Genomic DNA, 18978 nt, shown 5'->3' with positions numbered 1-18978 from the left:
ATCTAACAAACAGGGAAAGTTTGCAGGAGAAAATTTTACTCTGGTTTCTCAGTCTGTTTCCTAGTGCCGGTCTGAAGTTCCTGCAGTTTTCACTGAAAAACAGAGTTGGAGCTATTACCTCCCCATATATATGTATGGAGTGTAGTTTGAAAATGGAAAGGAACTTTGTGTTCCCAACAAGCTAGGTGAAGGAAAGCTTTCTCACACACTTATCTCTCCGAAATGAGCATGTGGAGAGACGTTCGTTCATCTAGCACAAAGGGAACGGTTTGCAGGAGAAACTTTTTCTCTGGATTCTCAGTCTTTTTCCAAGTTCCGGTTTGAAGTTCCTGCATTTTCACTGTAAAATCGAGTTGGATTTAGTACCTCCCCATATATATGTATGGAGTCTAGTTTGCAACTGAAAAGGAACATTGTGTTCCCTACAAACTGGGTGAATTACGGCATTCTCACACAATTATTTCTCAGATCTGAGCATGTGGAGAGACGTTCGTACATCTAGCACAAAAAGAAAGGGTTGCAGGAGAAACTTTTACTCTGGTTTCTCAGTCTGTTTCCTAGTGCCAGATTGAAGTTCCTGAAGTTTTCAATGAAAAAAACTTTTGGAGAATATACTTCATCATATATATGTATGGATTGTAGTTTGCAACTGAAAAGGAAATATGTGTTCCAAACAAGCTAGGTGAAGAACGGTTTAAACACAGGGTTAACTCTCAAAACTGAGCATGTGGTCAGACGTTCGTTCGTCTAGCACAAAGGGAACGTTTTGCAGGAGAAACTTTTACTCTGGTTTCTCAGTCTGTTTCCTAGTGCAGATTTGAAGTTTCTGCAGTTTTCACTGTAAAACCGAGTTGGTGCTTGTACCTCCCCATATATATGTATGGAGTGTAGTTTGCAACTGAAAGGAACTTTGTATTCCCAACAAGCTAGGTGAAGGACGGCTTTCACACACAATTATCTCTCAGAAGTGAACATGTGGAGAGACGTTCGTTCATCTAGCACAAAGGGAACGAGTTGCAGGAGAAACTTTTTCTCTGCATTCTCAGTCTGTTTCCTAGTTCCGGTTTGAAGTTCTTGCAGTTTTCACTGTAAAACCGAGTTGGAGCTAGTCCATCCCAATGTATATGTATGGAGTGTAGTATGCCACTGAAAGGAACTTTGTATTCCGAACAAGCTAGGTGAAGTACGGCTTTCACACACAATTATCTCTCAGAACTGAGCATGTGGAGAGACGTTCGTTCATCTAACAAACAGGGAAAGTTTGCAGGAGAAAATTTTACTCTGGTTTCTCAGTCTGTTTCCTAGTGCCGGATTGAAGTTCCTGCAGTTTTCACTGAAAAACAGAGTTGGAGCTTGTACCTCCCCATATATATGTATGGAGTGTAGTTTGAAAATGGAAAGGATCTTTGTGTTCCCAACAAGCTAGGTGAAGGAAAGCTTTCTCACAAAATTATCTCTCAGAACAGAGCATGTGGAGAGACGTTCGTTCATTTAGCACAAAGGGAACGGTTTGCAGTAGAAACTTTTACCGTGGTTTTTCATTCTGGTTCCTAGTGAGGGTATGAAGTTCCTGGATATTTCACTGTAAAAACGAGGTGGATCTAGTATCTCCCCAAATATATGTATGGAGTGTCGTTTGCAACTGAAAAGGAACTTTGTGTTCCCAACAAGCTAGGTGAAGTACGGCTTTCACACACATTTATCTCTCAGAACTTAGCAAGGGGAGAGACTTTCGTACATATAGCACAAAAAGAAAGGGTTGCAGGAGAAATTTTACTCTGGTTTCTGAGTCTGTTTCCTACTTCCAGATTGAAGTTCCTGAAGTTTTCAATGTAAAAAACTTTTGGAGATTGTACTTCCACATATATATGTATGGATTGTTGTTTGCAACTGAAAAGGAAGTTTGTTTTCCCAACAAGCTAGGTGAATTACGGCTTTCACACACAATTATTTCTCACATCTAGGCATGTAGAGAAACGATCCTTCATCTCGCATAAATGGAACGGGTTGCATGGGTCACTTTTACTCTGGTTTCTCTGTCTGTTTCCTAGTGCCGGTTTGAAGTTCCTGCAGTATTCAATGTAAATCCTAGATGGAGCTTGTACCTCCCCATATATATTTATGGAGTGTAGTTTTCAAATGGAAAGGAACTTTGTGTTCCCAACAAGCTAGGTGAAGGACGGCTTTCACACAAACTTATGTCTCAGAACTGAGCATGTGGAGAGACGTTCATTCATCTAGCACATATGGAACGATTTGCAGGGAAAGTTTTACTCTGGTTTCTCAGTCTGTTTCCTAGTGCCTGTTTGAATTTCCTGCTGTTTTCACTGTAAAACCGAGTTGGAGCTAGTACCTCCCCATATATATTTATGGAGGGTACTTTTCAACAGAAAAGGAACTTTGTCTTCCTAACAACTTACGTGAAGTACGGCTTTCACACACACTTAACTCTCAGAACTGAGCATGTGGAGAGACATTCATTCATCCAGCACAAAGGGAAAGGTTTGCAGGGGAATCTTTTACTCTGCTTTTTCATTCTGTTTCCGTGTGCCGTTTGAAGTTCCTGCAGTTTTCAATGTAAAAGCGAGTTGGAGCTAGTACCTTCCTATATATATGTATGGAATGTAGTTTCCAACTGAAAAGGAACTTTGTCTTCCCAACAAGCTAGGTGAAGAACGGCTTTCAGACACACTTATCTCTCAGAACTGAGCATGTGTAGGGACGTTCGTTCATCTAGCACAAATGGACCGGGAGGCAGGAGAAACTTTTACTCTGGTTTCTCAATCTGTTTCCTAGTGCCGTTATGAAGTTCCTGCAGTTTTCACTGTAGAACCGTGTTGGAGCTAGTACCTCCCCATATATATTTATGGAGTGTAGTTGGCAACAGGAAAGGAACTTTGTGTTCCCAACAAGCTAAGTGAAGGACAGCTTTCACACAAACTTATCTCTTAGAACTGAGCATGTGAAGAGACGTTCGTTCATCTAACTCAAATGGAACGGATTGCAGGAGAAATTTAAGTCTGGTTTCTTAGTCTGTATCCTAGGGCCGGTTTGAATTTCCTGCAGTTTTCACTGTAAAACCGAGTTGGAGCTAGTACCCCAACATATATATATATGGAGTGTAGTTTGCAAATGGAAAGGAAGTTTGTGTTCCCAACAAGCTAGTTGAAGGACGGCTTTCACACACACTCATCTCTCAGAACAGAGTATGTTGGGAGACGTTCGTTCTTCTAGCACAAATGGAACGGTTTGCAGGAGAACCTTTTACTGTTGTTTCTCAGTCTGTTTCCTAGTGCCGGTATGAAGTTCCTGGAGTTTTCACTGTAAAACCGAGTTGGAGCTTGTACCTCCCCATATATATTATGGAGTGTAGTTTGCAACTGAAAGGAACTTCGTGTTCCCAGCAAGCTAGGTGAAGGACGGCATTCACACACACTTATCTCTCAGAACTGAGCATGTGGAGAGACGTTCGTTCATCTAACACAAGGGAAAGTTTGCAGGAGAAACTTTTACTCTGGTTTCTCAGTCTGTTTCCTAGGGCCAGTTTGAAGTTCCTGCCGTTTACACTGTAAAAAAATTTGGAGCACTTACCTCCCCATATATATGTATGGAGGGTATTTGCAACTGAAAAGGACTTTGTGTTCCCAACATTCTAGGTGAAGGACGGCTTTCACACACACATATTTCTCAGAACTGAGCATGTGTAGAGACGTTCGTTCATCTAGCATAAAGAGAACGGTTTGCAGGAGAAACTTTTACTCTGGTTTCACAATCTGTTTCCTAGTGCCGGGTTGAAGTTCCTGCAGTTTTCACTGTAAAACTGATTTGGGCTTGTACCTCCCCATATATATTTATGGATTGTAGATTGCAACTGAAAAGGAACTTTGTGTTCCCAACAATCTACGTGAAGGACGGCTTTCAAACACACTTATCTCTCAGAACTGAGCATGTGTAGAGACGTTCGTTCATCTAGCACAAAGAGTATGGGTTGCAGGGAAACTTTTACTCTGGTTTCTCAGTCTGTTTCCTAGTGCCGGTTTGAAGTTCCTGCAGTTTTCACTGTAAAACCGAGTTGGAGCTAGTACCTCCCCAAATATATATGTATGGAGTGTAGTTTGCAACTGAAAAGGAACTTTGTGTTCCCAACAATCTAGGTGAAGGACGGCTTTCACACACACTAATCTCTCAGAAATGAGCATGTGGAGAGACTTTTGTTCATCTAGCAAAAGAGAACGGGTTGCAGGAGAAAATATTACTCTGGTTTCTCAGTGTGTTTCCTAGGGCCGGATTGAAGTTCCTGCAATTTTCACTGTAAAACAGATTTGGAGCTAGTACCTCCCCATATATATGTAAGGAGTGCAGTTTGCAACTGAAAAGGAACTTTGTGTTCCCAACAATTTAGGTGAAGGGCGGCTTTCACACACACTTATCTCTCAGAATTGAGCATGTGGAGAGACGTTCGTTCATCTAGCACAAATGGAACGGAATACAGGAGAAACTTTTACTCTTGTTTCTTAGACTGTTTCCTAGGGCCGGTTTGAAGTTCCTGCCGTTTTCACTGTAAAAAAGTGTTGGAGCTCTTTCCTCCCCATATATATGTATGGAGTGTATTTTTCAAATGAAAAGGAACTTTGTGTTCCCAGCAAGCTAGGTGAAGGACGGCTTTGAAACACACATATCTCTCAGAACTGAGCATGTGTAGAGACTTTCGTTCATCTAGCACAATGGGAACGGGTTGCAGGAGAAAATTTTACTCTGGTTTCTCAGTCTGTTTCCTAGTGCCGGTTTGAAGATCCTGCAGGTTTCACTGTAAAACCGAGTTGGAGCTAGTACTTCCCCATATATATGTATGGAGGGTAGTTTGGAACTGAAAAGGAACTTTGTGTTCCCAACAATCTAGGTGAAGGACGGCTTTCACACACACTTATATCTCAGAACTGAGCATGTGGAGAGACGTTCGTTCATCTAGCACAAGGGAACGGGTTGCAAGAGAAACTTTATCTCTGGATTCTCAGTCTGTTTCCTAGTGCCGGTTTGAAGTTCCTGCAGTTTTCACTGTAAAACCGAGTTGGAGCTAGTACCTCCCCATATATATGTATGGAGTGTAGTTTGCAATTGGAAAGAAACATTGTGTTCAAAACAAGCTAGTTGAAGGACGGCTTTCACACACACTGATCTCTCAGAAGTGAGCATGTGGAGAGACGTTCGTTCATCTAGCCGAAAGAACGGGTTGCAGCAGAAACTTTTAGTCTGTTTTCTCTGTCTGTATCCTAGGGCCGGTTTGAATTTCCTGCAGTTTTCACTGTAAAACCGAGTTGGAGCTAGTACCCCCCCATATATATATATGGAGTGTAGTTTGCAAATGGAAAGGAAGTTTGTGTTCCCAACAAGCTAGTTGAAGGACGGCTTTCACACACACTCATCTCTCAGAACAGAGTATGTTGGGAGACGTTCGTTGTTCTAGCACAAATGGAACGGTTTGCAGGAGTAACTTTTACTGTGGTTTCTCAGTCTGTTTCCTAGTGCCGGTATGAAGTTCCTGGAGTTTTCACTTTAAACCGAGTTGGAGCTAGTACCTCCCCATATATATTTATGGAGTGTAGTTTGCAACTGAAAGGAACTTCGTGTTCCCAACAAGCTAGGTGAAGGACGGCATTCACACACACTTATCTCTCAAAACTGAGCATGTGGAGAGACGTTCGTTCATCTAACACAAGGGAAAGTTTGCAGGAGAAAATTTTACTCTGGTTTTTGAGTCTGTTTCCTAGTGCCGATTTGAAGTTCCTGCAGTTTTCACTGTAATACCGAGGTGGAGCTTGTACCTCCCAATATATGTGTATGGAGTGTAGTTTGCAACTGAAAAGGAACTTTGTTTTCCCAACAAGCTAGGTGAAGGACGGCTTTCACACACTATTATCTCTCAGAAGTGAGCATGTGGAGAGACGTTCGTTCATCTAGCACAAAGGGAACGGGTTGCAGGAGAAACTTTTTCTCTGGATTCTCAGTCTGTTTCCTAGTTCCGGTTTGAAGTTCTTGCAGTTTTCACTGTAAAACCTAGTTGGAGCTAGTACATCCCAATATATATGTATGGAGTGTTGTATGCCAATGAAAGACACTTTGTATTCCCAACAAGCTAGGTGAAGTACAGCTTTCACACACAATTATCTCTCAGAAATGAGAATGTGGGGAGACTTTCGTTCATCTAACAAACAGGGAAAGTTTGCAGGTGGAAATTTTACGCTGGTTTTTCAGTCTGTTTCCTAGTGCCGGTTTGAATTTCCTGCAGATTTCACTGAAAAACAGAGTTGGAGCTAGTTCCTCCCCATATATATGTATGGAGTGTAGTTTGAAATGGAAAGGAACTTTGTGTTCCCAACAAGCTAGGTGAAGGAAAGCTTTCTCACACAATTATCTCTCAGAACAGAGCATGTGGAGATACGTTCGTTCATTTATCACAAATGGAACGGTTTGCAGGAGAATCTTTTACTGTGGTTTTTCAGTCTGTTTCCTAGTGCCGATATGAAGCACCTGGATTTTTCACTGTAAAACCGAGTTGGATCTACTATCTCCCCATAAATATGTATGGAGTGTAGTTTGCAACTGAAAAGGAACTTTGTTTTCCCAACAAGCTAGTTGAAGTACGGCTTTCACACACAGTTATCTCTCAGAAATGAACATGTGGAGAGACTTTCGTTCATCTAGCACAAAGGGAACGGTTTGCAGGAGAAATTTTTCTCTTGTTTCTCACTCTGTTTCCAAGTTCCGGTTTGAAGTTCTTGCAGATTTCACTGTAAACCCGAGTTGGAACAATTATATCCCAATATATATGTATGGATTGTAGTATGCCACTGAAAGGAACTTTGAATTCCCAACAAGCTAGGTGAAGTACGGCTTGCACACTCAATTATCTCTCAGAACTGAGCATGTGGAGAGACGTTCGTTCATCTAACAAACAGGGAAAGTTTGCAGGAGAAAATTTTACTCTGGTTTCTCAGTCTGTTTCCTTGTGCCGGTCTGAAGTTCCTGCAGTTTTCACTGAAAAACAGAGTTGGAGCTATTACCTCCCCATATATATGTATGGAGTGTAGTTTGAAAATGGAAAGGAACTTTGTGTTCCCAACAAGCTAGGTGAAGGAAAGCTTTCTCACACACTTATCTCTCAGAAATGAGCATGTGGAGAGACGTTCGTTCATCTAGCACAAAGGGAACGGGTTGCAGGAGAAACTTTTTCTCTGGATTCTCAGTCTTTTTCCAAGTTCCGGTTTGAAGTTCCTGCATTTTCACTGTAAAATCGAGTTGGATTTAGTACCTCCCCATATATATGTATGGAGTCTAGTTTGCAACTGAAAAGGAACATTGTGTTCCCTACAAACTGGGTGAATTACGGCATTCTCACACAATTATTTCTCAGATCTGAGCATGTGGAGAGACGTTCGTACATCTAGCACAAAAAGAAAGGGTTGCAGGAGAAACTTTTACTCTGGTTTCTCAGTCTGTTTCCTAGTGCCAGATTGAAGTTCCTGAAGTTTTCAATGTAAAAAACTTTTGGAGAATATACTTCATCATATATATGTATGGATTGTAGTTTGCAACTGAAAAGGAAATATGTCTTCCAAACAAGCTAGGTGAAGAACGGTTTAAACACAGGGTTAACTCTCAAAACTGAGCATGTGGTCAGACGTTCGTTCGTCTAGCACAAAGGGAACGGTTTGCAGGAGAAACTTTTACTCTGCATTCTCAGTCTGTTTCCTAGTTCCGGTTTGAAGTTCTTGCAGTTTTCACTGTAAAACCGAGTTGGAGCTAGTCCATCCCAATGTATATGTATGGAGTGTAGTATGCCACTGAAAGGAACTTTGTATTCCGAACAAGCTAGGCGAAGTACGGCTTGCACACACAATTATCTCTCAGAACTGAGCATGTGGAGAGACGTTCGTTCATCTAACAAACAGGGAAAGTTTGCAGGAGAAAATTTTACTCTGGTTTCTCAGTCTGTTTCCTAGTGCCGGATTGAAGTTCCTGCAGTTTTCACTGAAAAACAGAGTTGGATCTTGTACCTCCCCATATATATGTATGGAGTGTAGTTTGAAAATGGAAAGGATCTTTGTGTTCCCAACAAGCTAGGTGAAGGAAAGCTTTCTCACAAAATTATCTCTCAGAACAGAGCATGTGGAGAGACGTTCGTTCATTTAGCACAAAGGGAACGGTTTGCAGTAGAAACTTTTACCGTGGTTTTTCATTCTGGTTCCTAGTGAGGGTATGAAGTTCCTGGATATTTCACTGTAAAAACGAGGTGGATCTAGTATCTTCCCAAATATATGTATGGAGTGTAGTTTGCAACTGAAAAGGAACTTTGTGTTCCCAACAAGCTAGGTGAAGTACGGCTTTCACACACATTTATCTCTCAGAACTTAGCAAGGGGATAGACGTTCGTACATATAGCACAAAAAGAAAGGGTTGCAGGAGAAATTTTACTCTGGTTTCTGAGTCTGTTTCCTACTGCCAGATTGAAGTTCCTGAAGATTTCAATGTAAAAAACTTTTGGAGATTGTACTTCCACATATATATGTATGGATTGTTGTTTGCAACTTAAAAGGAAGTTTGTTTTCCCAACAAGCTAGGTGAATTACGGCTTTCACACACAATTATTTCTCACATCTAGGCATGTAGAGAAACGATCGTTCATCTCGCATAAATGGAACGGGTTGCATGGGTAACTTTTACTCTGGTTTCTCTGTCTGTTTCCTAGTGCCAGTTTGAAGTTCCTGCAGTATTCAATGTAAATCCTAGATGGAGCTTGTACCTCCCCATATATATTTATGGAGTGTAGTTTTCAAATGGAAAGGAACTTTGTTTTCCCAACAAGCTAGGTGAAGGACGGCTTTCACACAAACTTATGTCTCAGAACTGAGCATGTGGAGAGACGTTCATTCATCTAGCACATATGGAACGATTTGCAGGGAAAGTTTTACTCTGGTTTCTCAGTCTGTTTCCTAGTGCCTGTTTGAATTTCCTGCTGTTTTCACTGTAAAACCGAGTTGGAGCTAGTACCTCCCCATATATATTTATGGAGTGTACTTTTCAACAGAAAAGGAACTTTGTCTTCCTAACAACTTACGTGAAGTACGGCTTTCACACACACTTAACTCTCAGAACTGAGCATGTGGAGAGACATTCATTCATCCAGCACAAAGGGAAAGGTTTGCAGGGGAATCTTTTACTCTGCTTTTTCATTCTGTTTCCGTGTGCCATTTGAAGTTCCTGCAGTTTTCAATGTAAAAGCGAGTTGGAGATAGTACCTTCCTATATATATGTATGGAATGTAGTTTCCAACTGAAAAGGAACTTTGTCTTCCCAACAAGCTAGGTGAAGAACGGCTTTCAGACACACTTATCTCTCAGAACTGAGCATGTGTAGGGACGTTCGTTCATCTAGCACAAAGGGACCGGGAGGCAGGAGAAACTTTTACTCTGGTTTCTCAATCTGTTTCCTAGTGCCGTTATGAAGTTCCTGCAGTTTTCACTGTAGAACCGAGTTGGAGCTAGTACCTCCCCATATATATTTATGGAGTGTAGTTGGCAACACGAAAGGAACTTTGTGTTCCCAACAAGCTAGGTGAAGGACGGCTTTCACACACAATTATCTCTCAGAAGTGAACATGTGGAGAGACGTTCGTTCATCTAGCACAAAGGGAACGAGTTGCAGGAGAAACTTTTTCTCTGCATTCTCAGTCTGTTTCCTAGTTCCGGTTTGAAGTTCTTGCAGTTTTCACTGTAAAACCGAGTTGGAGCTAGTCCATCCCAATGTATATGTATGGAGTGTAGTATGCCACTGAAAGGAACTTTGTATTCCGAACAAGCTAGGTGAAGTACGGCTTTCACACACAATTATCTCTCAGAACTGAGCATGTGGAGAGACGTTCGTTCATCTAACAAACAGGGAAAGTTTGCAGGAGAAAATTTTACTCTGGTTTCTCAGTCTGTTTCCTAGTGCCGGATTGAAGTTCCTGCAGTTTTCACTGAAAAACAGAGTTGGATCTTGTACCTCCCCATATATATGTATGGAGTGTAGTTTGAAAATGGAAAGGATCTTTGTGTTCCCAACAAGCTAGGTGAAGGAAAGCTTTCTCACAAAATTATCTCTCAGAACAGAGCATGTGGAGAGACGTTCGTTCATTTAGCACAAAGGGAACGGTTTGCAGTAGAAACTTTTACCGTGGTTTTTCATTCTGTTTCCTAGTGAGGGTATGAAGTTCCTGGATATTTCACTGTAAAAACGAGGTGGATCTAGTATCTTCCCAAATATATGTATGGAGTGTAGTTTGCAACTGAAAAGGAACTTTGTGTTCCCAACAAGCTAGGTGAAGTACGGCTTTCACACACATTTATCTCTCAGAACTTAGCAAGGGGATAGACGTTCGTACATATAGCACAAAAAGAAAGGGTTGCAGGAGAAATTTTACTCTGGTTTCTGAGTCTGTTTCCTACTGCCAGATTGAAGTTCCTGAAGATTTCAATGTAAAAAACTTTTGGAGATTGTACTTCCACATATATATGTATGGATTGTTGTTTGCAACTTAAAAGGAAGTTTGTTTTCCCAACAAGCTAGGTGAATTATGGCTTTCACACACAATTATTTCTCACATCTAGGCATGTAGAGAAACGATCGTTCATCTCGCATAAATGGAACGGGTTGCATGGGTAACTTTTACTCTGGTTTCTCTGTCTGTTTCCTAGTGCCGGTTTGAAGTTCCTGCAGTATTCAATGTAAATCCTAGATGGAGCTTGTACCTCCCCATATATATTTATGGAGTGTAGTTTTCAAATGGAAAGGAACTTTGTTTTCCCAACAAGCTAGGTGAAGGACGGCTTTCACACAAACTTATGTCTCAGAACTGAGCATGTGGAGAGACGTTCATTCATCTAGCACATATGGAACGATTTGCAGGGAAAGTTTTACTCTGGTTTCTCAGTCTGTTTCCTAGTGCCTGTTTGAATTTCCTGCTGTTTTCACTGTAAAACCGAGTTGGAGCTAGTACCTCCCCATATATATTTATGGAGTGTACTTTTCAACAGAAAAGGAACTTTGTCTTCCTAACAACTTACGTGAAGTACGGCTTTCACACACACTTAACTCTCAGAACTGAGCATGTGGAGAGACATTCATTCATCCAGCACAAAGGGAAAGGTTTGCAGGGGAATCTTTTACTCTGCTTTTTCATTCTGTTTCCGTGTGCCATTTGAAGTTCCTGCAGTTTTCAATGTAAAAGCGAGTTGGAGATAGTACCTTCCTATATATATGTATGGAATGTAGTTTCCAACTGAAAAGGAACTTTGTCTTCCCAACAAGCTAGGTGAAGAACGGCTTTCAGACACACTTATCTCTCAGAACTGAGCATGTGTAGGGACGTTCGTTCATCTAGCACAAAGGGACCGGGAGGCAGGAGAAACTTTTACTCTGGTTTCTCAATCTGTTTCCTAGTGCCGTTATGAAGTTCCTGCAGTTTTCACTGTAGAACCGAGTTGGAGCTAGTACCTCCCCATATATATTTATGGAGTGTAGTTGGCAACACGAAAGGAACTTTGTGTTCCCAACAAGCTAGGTGAAGGACGGCTTTCACACACAATTATCTCTCAGAAGTGAACATGTGGAGAGACGTTCGTTCATCTAGCACAAAGGGAACGAGTTGCAGGAGAAACTTTTTCTCTGCATTCTCAGTCTGTTTCCTAGTTCCGGTTTGAAGTTCTTGCAGTTTTCACTGTAAAACCGAGTTGGAGCTAGTCCATCCCAATGTATATGTATGGAGTGTAGTATGCCACTGAAAGGAACTTTGTATTCCGAACAAGCTAGGTGAAGTACGGCTTTCACACACAATTATCTCTCAGAAATGAGCATGTGGAGAGACGTTCGTTCATCTAACAAACAGGGAAAGTTTGCAGGAGAAAATTTTACTCTGGTTTCTCAGTCTGTTTCCTAGTGCCGGATTGAAGTTCCTGCAGTTTTCACTGAAAAACAGAGTTGGAGCTTGTACCTCCCCATATATATGTATGGAGTGTAGTTTGAAAATGGAAAGGATCTTTGTGTTCCCAACAAGCTAGGTGAAGGAAAGCTTTCTCACAAAATTATCTCTCAGAACAGAGCATGTGGAGAGACGTTCGTTCATTTAGCACAAAGGGAACGGTTTGCAGTAGAAACTTTTACCGTGGTTTTTCATTCTGGTTCCTAGTGAGGGTATGAAGTTCCTGGATATTTCACTGTAAAAACGAGGTGGATCTAGTATCTCCCCAAATATATGTATGGAGTGTCGTTTGCAACTGAAAAGGAACTTTGTGTTCCAAACAAGCTAGGTGAAGTACGGCTTTCACACACATTTATCTCTCAGAACTTAGCAAGGGGAGAGACGTTCGTACATATAGCACAAAAAGAAAGGGTTGCAGGAGAAATTTTACTCTGGTTTCTGAGTCTCTTTCCTACTTCCAGATTGAAGTTCCTGAAGTTTTCAATGTAAAAAACTTTTGGAGATTGTACTTCCACATATATATGTATGGATTGTTGTTTGCAACTGAAAAGGAAGTTTGTTTTCCCAACAAGCTAGGTGAATTACGGCTTTCACACACAATTATTTCTCACATCTAGGCATGTAGAGAAACGATCCTTCATCTCGCATAAATGGAACGGGTTGCATGGGTAACTTTTACTCTGGTTTCTCTGTCTGTTTCCTAGTGCCGGTTTGAAGTTCCTGCAGTATTCAATGTAAATCCTAGATGGAGCTTGTACCTCCCCATATATATTTATGGAGTGTAGTTTTCAAATGGAAAGGAACTTTGTGTTCCCAACAAGCTAGGTGAAGGACGGCTTTCACACAAACTTATGTCTCAGAACTGAGCATGTGGAGAGACGTTCATTCATCTAGCACATATGGAACGATATGCAGGGAAAGTTTTACTCTGGTTTCTCAGTCTGTTTCCTAGTGCCTGTTTGAATTTCCTGCTGTTTTCACTGTAAAACCGAGTTGGAGCTAGTACCTCCCCATATATATTTATGGAGTGTACTTTTCAACAGAAAAGGAACTTTGTCTTCCTAACAACTTACGTGAAGTACGGCTTTCACACACACTTAACTCTCAGAACTGAGCATGTGGAGATACATTCATTCATCCAGCACAAAGGGAAAGGTTTGCAGGGGAATCTTTTACTCTGCTTTTTCATTCTGTTTCCGTGTGCCGTTTGAAGTTCCTGCAGTTTTCAATGTAAAAGCGAGTTGGAGATAGTACCTTCCTATATATATGTATGGAATGTAGTTTCCAACTGAAAAGGAACTTTGTCTTCCCAACAAGCTAGGTGAAGAACGGCTTTCAGACACACTTATCTCTCAGAACTGAGCATGTGTAGGGACGTTCGTTCATCTAGCACAAATGGACCGGGAGGCAGGAGAAACTTTTACTCTGGTTTCTCAATCTGTTTCCTAGTGCCGTTATGAAGTTCCTGCAGTTTTCACTGTAGAACCGAGTTGGAGCTAGTACCTCCCCATATATATTTATGGAGTGTAGTTGGCAACAGGAAAGGAACTTTGTGTTCCCAACAAGCTAAGTGAAGGACAGCTTTCACACAAACTTATCTCTTAGAACTGAGCATGTGAAGAGACGTTCGTTCATCTAACTCAAATGGAACGGATTGCAGGAGAAATTTAAGTCTTGTTTCTCAGTCTGTATCCTAGGGCCGGTTTGAATTTCCTGCAGTTTTCACTGTAAAACCGAGTTGGAGCTAGTACCCCAACATATATATATATGGAGTGTAGTTTGCAAATGGAAAGGAAGTTTGTGTTCCCAACAAGCTAGTTGAAGGACGGCTTTCACACACACTCATCTCTCAGAACAGAGTATGTTGGGAGAAGTTCGTTCTTCTAGCACAAATGGAACGGTTTGCAGGAGAACCTTTTACTGTTGTTTCTCAGTCTGTTTCCTAGTGCCGGTATGAAGTTCCTGGATTTTTCACTGTAAAACCGAGTTGGAGCTTGTACCTCCCCATATATATTATGGAGTGTAGTTTGCAACTGAAAGGAACTTCGTGTTCCCAGCAAGCTAGGTGAAGGACGGCATTCACACACACTTATCTCTCAGAACTGAGCATGTGGAGAGACGTTCGTTCATCTAACACAAGGGAAAGTTTGCAGGAGAAACTTTTACTCTGGTTTCTCAGTCTGTTTCCTAGGGCCAGTTTGAAGTTCCTGCCGTTTACACTGTAAAAAAATTTGGAGCACTTACCTCCCCATATATATGTATGGAGGGTATTTTGCAACTGAAAAGGAACTTTGTGTTCCCAACATTCTAGGTGAAGGACGGCTTTCACACACACATATTTCTCAGAACTGAGCATGTGTAGAGACGTTCGTTCATCTAGCATAAAGAGAACGGTTTGCAGGAGAAACTTTTACTCTGGTTTCACAATCTGTTTCCTAGTGCCGGGTTGAAGTTCCTGCAGTTTTCACTGTAAAACTGATTTGGGCTTGTACCTCCCCATATATATTTATGGATTGTAGATTGCAACTGAAAAGGAACTTTGTGTTCCCAACAATCTACGTGAAGGACGGCTTTCAAACACACTTATCTCTCAGAACTGAGCATGTGTAGAGACGTTCGTTCATCTAGCACAAAGAGTATGGGTTGCAGGGAAACTTTTACTCTGGTTTCTCAGTCTGTTTCCTAGTGCCGGTTTGAAGTTCCTGCAGTTTTCACTGTAAAACCGAGTTGGAGCTAGTACCTCCCCAAATATATATGTATGGAGTGTAGTTTGCAACTGAAAAGGAACTTTGTGTTCCCAACAATCTAGGTGAAGGACGGCTTTCACACACACTAATCTCTCAGAAATGAGCATGTGGAGAGACTTTTGTTCATCTAGCAAAAGAGAACGGGTTGCAGGAGAAAATATTACTCTGGTTTCTCAGTGTGTTTCCTAGGGCCGGATTGAAGTTCCTGCAATTTTCACTGTAAAACAGATTTGGAGCTAGTACCTCCCCATATATATGTAAGGAGTGCAGTTTGCAACTGAAAAGGAACTTTGTGTTCCCAACAATTTAGGTGAAGGGCGGCTTTCACACACACTTATCTCTCAGAATTGAGCATGTGGAGAGACGTTCGTTCATCTAGCACAAATGGAACGGAATACAGGAGAAACTTTTACTCTTGTTTCTTAGACTGTTTCCTAGGGCCGGTTTGAAGTTCCTGCCGTTTTCACTGTAAAAAAGTGTTGGAGCTCTTTCCTCCCCATATATATGTATGGAGTGTATTTTTCAAATGAAAAGGAACTTTGTGTTCCCAGCAAGCTAGGTGAAGGACGGCTTTGAAACACACATATCTCTCAGAACTGAGCATGTGTAGAGACTTTCGTTCATCTAGCACAATGGGAACGGGTTGCAGGAGAAAATTTTACTCTGGTTTCTCAGTCTGTTTCCTAGTGCCGGTTTGAAGATCCTGCAGGTTTCACTGTAAAACCGAGTTGGAGCTAGTACTTCCCCATATATATGTATGGAGGGTAGTTTGGAACTGAAAAGGAACTTTGTGTTCCCAACAATCTAGGTGAAGGACGGCTTTCACACACACTTATATCTCAGAACTGAGCATGTGGAGAGACGTTCGTTCATCTAGCACAAGGGAACGGGTTGCAAGAGAAACTTTATCTCTGGATTCTCAGTCTGTTTCCTAGTGCCGGTTTGAAGTTCCTGCAGTTTTCACTGTAAAACCGAGTTGGAGCTAGTACCTCCCCATATATATGTATGGAGTGTAGTTTGCAATTGGAAAGAAACATTGTGTTCAAAACAAGCTAGTTGAAGGACGGCTTTCACACACACTGATCTCTCAGAAGTGAGCATGTGGAGAGACGTTCGTTCATCTAGCCGAAAGAACGGGTTGCAGCAGAAACTTTTAGTCTGTTTTCTCTGTCTGTATCCTAGGGCCGGTTTGAATTTCCTGCAGTTTTCACTGTAAAACCGAGTTGGAGCTAGTACCCCCCCATATATATATATGGAGTGTAGTTTGCAAATGGAAAGGAAGTTTGTGTTCCCAACAAGCTAGTTGAAGGACGGCTTTCACACACACTCATCTCTCAGAACAGAGTATGTTGGGAGACGTTCGTTGTTCTAGCACAAATGGAACGGTTTGCAGGAGTAACTTTTACTGTGGTTTCTCAGTCTGTTTCCTAGTGCCGGTATGAAGTTCCTGGAGTTTTCACTTTAAACCGAGTTGGAGCTAGTACCTCCCCATATATATTTATGGAGTGTAGTTTGCAACTGAAAGGAACTTCGTGTTCCCAACAAGCTAGGTGAAGGACGGCATTCACACACACTTATCTCTCAAAACTGAGCATGTGGAGAGACGTTCGTTCATCTAACACAAGGGAAAGTTTGCAGGAGAAAATTTTACTCTGGTTTTTGAGTCTGTTTCCTAGTGCCGATTTGAAGTTCCTGCAGTTTTCACTGTAATACCGAGGTGGAGCTTGTACCTCCCAATATATGTGTATGGAGTGTAGTTTGCAACTGAAAAGGAACTTTGTTTTCCCAACAAGCTAGGTGAAGGACGGCTTTCACACACTATTATCTCTCAGAAGTGAGCATGTGGAGAGACGTTCGTTCATCTAGCACAAAGGGAACGGGTTGCAGGAGAAACTTTTTCTCTGGATTCTCAGTCTGTTTCCTAGTTCCGGTTTGAAGTTCTTGCAGTTTTCACTGTAAAACCTAGTTGGAGCTAGTACATCCCAATATATATGTATGGAGTGTTGTATGCCAATGAAAGACACTTTGTATTCCCAACAAGCTAGGTGAAGTACAGCTTTCACACACAATTATCTCTCAGAAATGAGAATGTGGGGAGACTTTCGTTCATCTAACAAACAGGGAAAGTTTGCAGGTGGAAATTTTACGCTGGTTTTTCAGTCTGTTTCCTAGTGCCTGTTTGAATTTCCTGCAGATTTCACTGAAAAACAGAGTTGGAGCTAGTTCCTCCCCATATATATGTATGGAGTGTAGTTTGAAATGGAAAGGAACTTTGTGTTCCCAACAAGCTAGGTGAAGGAAAGCTTTCTCACACAATTATCTCTCAGAACAGAGCATGTGGAGATACGTTCGTTCATTTATCACAAATGGAACGGTTTGCAGGAGAATCTTTTACTGTGGTTTTTCAGTCTGTTTCCTAGTGCCGATATGAAGCACCTGGATTTTTCACTGTAAAACCGAGTTGGATCTACTATCTCCCCATAAATATGTATGGAGTGTAGTTTGCAACTGAAAAGGAACTTTGTTTTCCCAACAAGCTAGTTGAAGTACGGCTTTCACACACAGTTATCTCTCAGAAATGAACATGTGGAGAGACTTTCGTTCATCTAGCACAAAGGGAACGGTTTGCAGGAGAAATTTTTCTCTTGTTTCTCACTCTGTTTCCAAGTTCCGGTTTGAAGTTCTTGCAGATTTCACTGTAAACCCGAGTTGGAACAATTATATCCCAATATATATGTATGGATTGTAGTATGCCACTGAAAGGAACTTTGAATTCCCAACAAGCTAGGTGAAGTACGGCTTGCACACTCAATTATCTCTCAGAACTGAGCATGTGGAGAGACGTTCGTTCATCTAACAAACAGGGAAAGTTTGCAGGAGAAAATTTTACTCTGGTTTCTCAGTCTGTTTCCTTGTGCCGGTCTGAAGTTCCTGCAGTTTTCACTGAAAAACAGAGTTGGAGCTATTACCTCCCCATATATATGTATGGAGTGTAGTTTGAAAATGGAAAGGAACTTTGTGTTCCCAACAAGCTAGGTGAAGGAAAGCTTTCTCACACACTTATCTCTCAGAAATGAGCATGTGGAGAGACGTTCGTTCATCTAGCACAAAGGGAACGGGTTGCAGGAGAAACTTTTTCTCTGGATTCTCAGTCTTTTTCCAAGTTCCGGTTTGAAGTTCCTGCATTTTCACTGTAAAATCGAGTTGGATTTAGTACCTCCCCATATATATGTATGGAGTCTAGTTTGCAACTGAAAAGGAACATTGTGTTCCCTACAAACTGGGTGAATTACGGCATTCTCACACAATTATTTCTCAGATCTGAGCATGTGGAGAGACGTTCGTACATCTAGCACAAAAAGAAAGGGTTGCAGGAGAAACTTTTACTCTGGTTTCTCAGTCTGTTTCCTAGTGCCAGATTGAAGTTCCTGAAGTTTTCAATGTAAAAAACTTTTGGAGAATATACTTCATCATATATATGTATGGATTGTAGTTTGCAACTGAAAAGGAAATATGTCTTCCAAACAAGCTAGGTGAAGAACGGTTTAAACACAGGGTTAACTCTCAAAACTGAGCATGTGGTCAGACGTTCGTTCGTCTAGCACAAAGGGAACGGTTTGCAGGAGAAACTTTTACTCTGCATTCTCAGTCTGTTTCCTAGTTCCGGTTTGAAGTTCTTGCAGTTTTCACTGTAAAACCGAGTTGGAGCTAGTCCATCCCAATGTATATGTATGGAGTGTAGTATGCCACTGAAAGGAACTTTGTATTCCGAACAAGCTAGGCGAAGTACGGCTTGCACACACAATTATCTCTCAGAACTGAGCATGTGGAGAGACGTTCGTTCATCTAACAAACAGGGAAAGTTTGCAGGAGAAAATTTTACTCTGGTTTCTCAGTCTGTTTCCTAGTGCCGGATTGAAGTTCCTGCAGTTTTCACTGAAAAACAGAGTTGGATCTTGTACCTCCCCATATATATGTATGGAGTGTAGTTTGAAAATGGAAAGGATCTTTGTGTTCCCAACAAGCTAGGTGAAGGAAAGCTTTCTCACAAAATTATCTCTCAGAACAGAGCATGTGGAGAGACGTTCGTTCATTTAGCACAAAGGGAACGGTTTGCAGTAGAAACTTTTACCGTGGTTTTTCATTCTGTTTCCTAGTGAGGGTATGAAGTTCCTGGATATTTCACTGTAAAAACGAGGTGGATCTAGTATCTTC

The sequence above is a fragment of the Camelus dromedarius genome, chromosome 8 (genome assembly GCF_036321535.1).
Source record: "Camelus dromedarius isolate mCamDro1 chromosome 8, mCamDro1.pat, whole genome shotgun sequence".
Taxonomy (NCBI): Eukaryota; Metazoa; Chordata; class Mammalia; order Artiodactyla; family Camelidae; genus Camelus; species Camelus dromedarius.
This window is presented reverse-complemented; position numbering follows the sequence as displayed.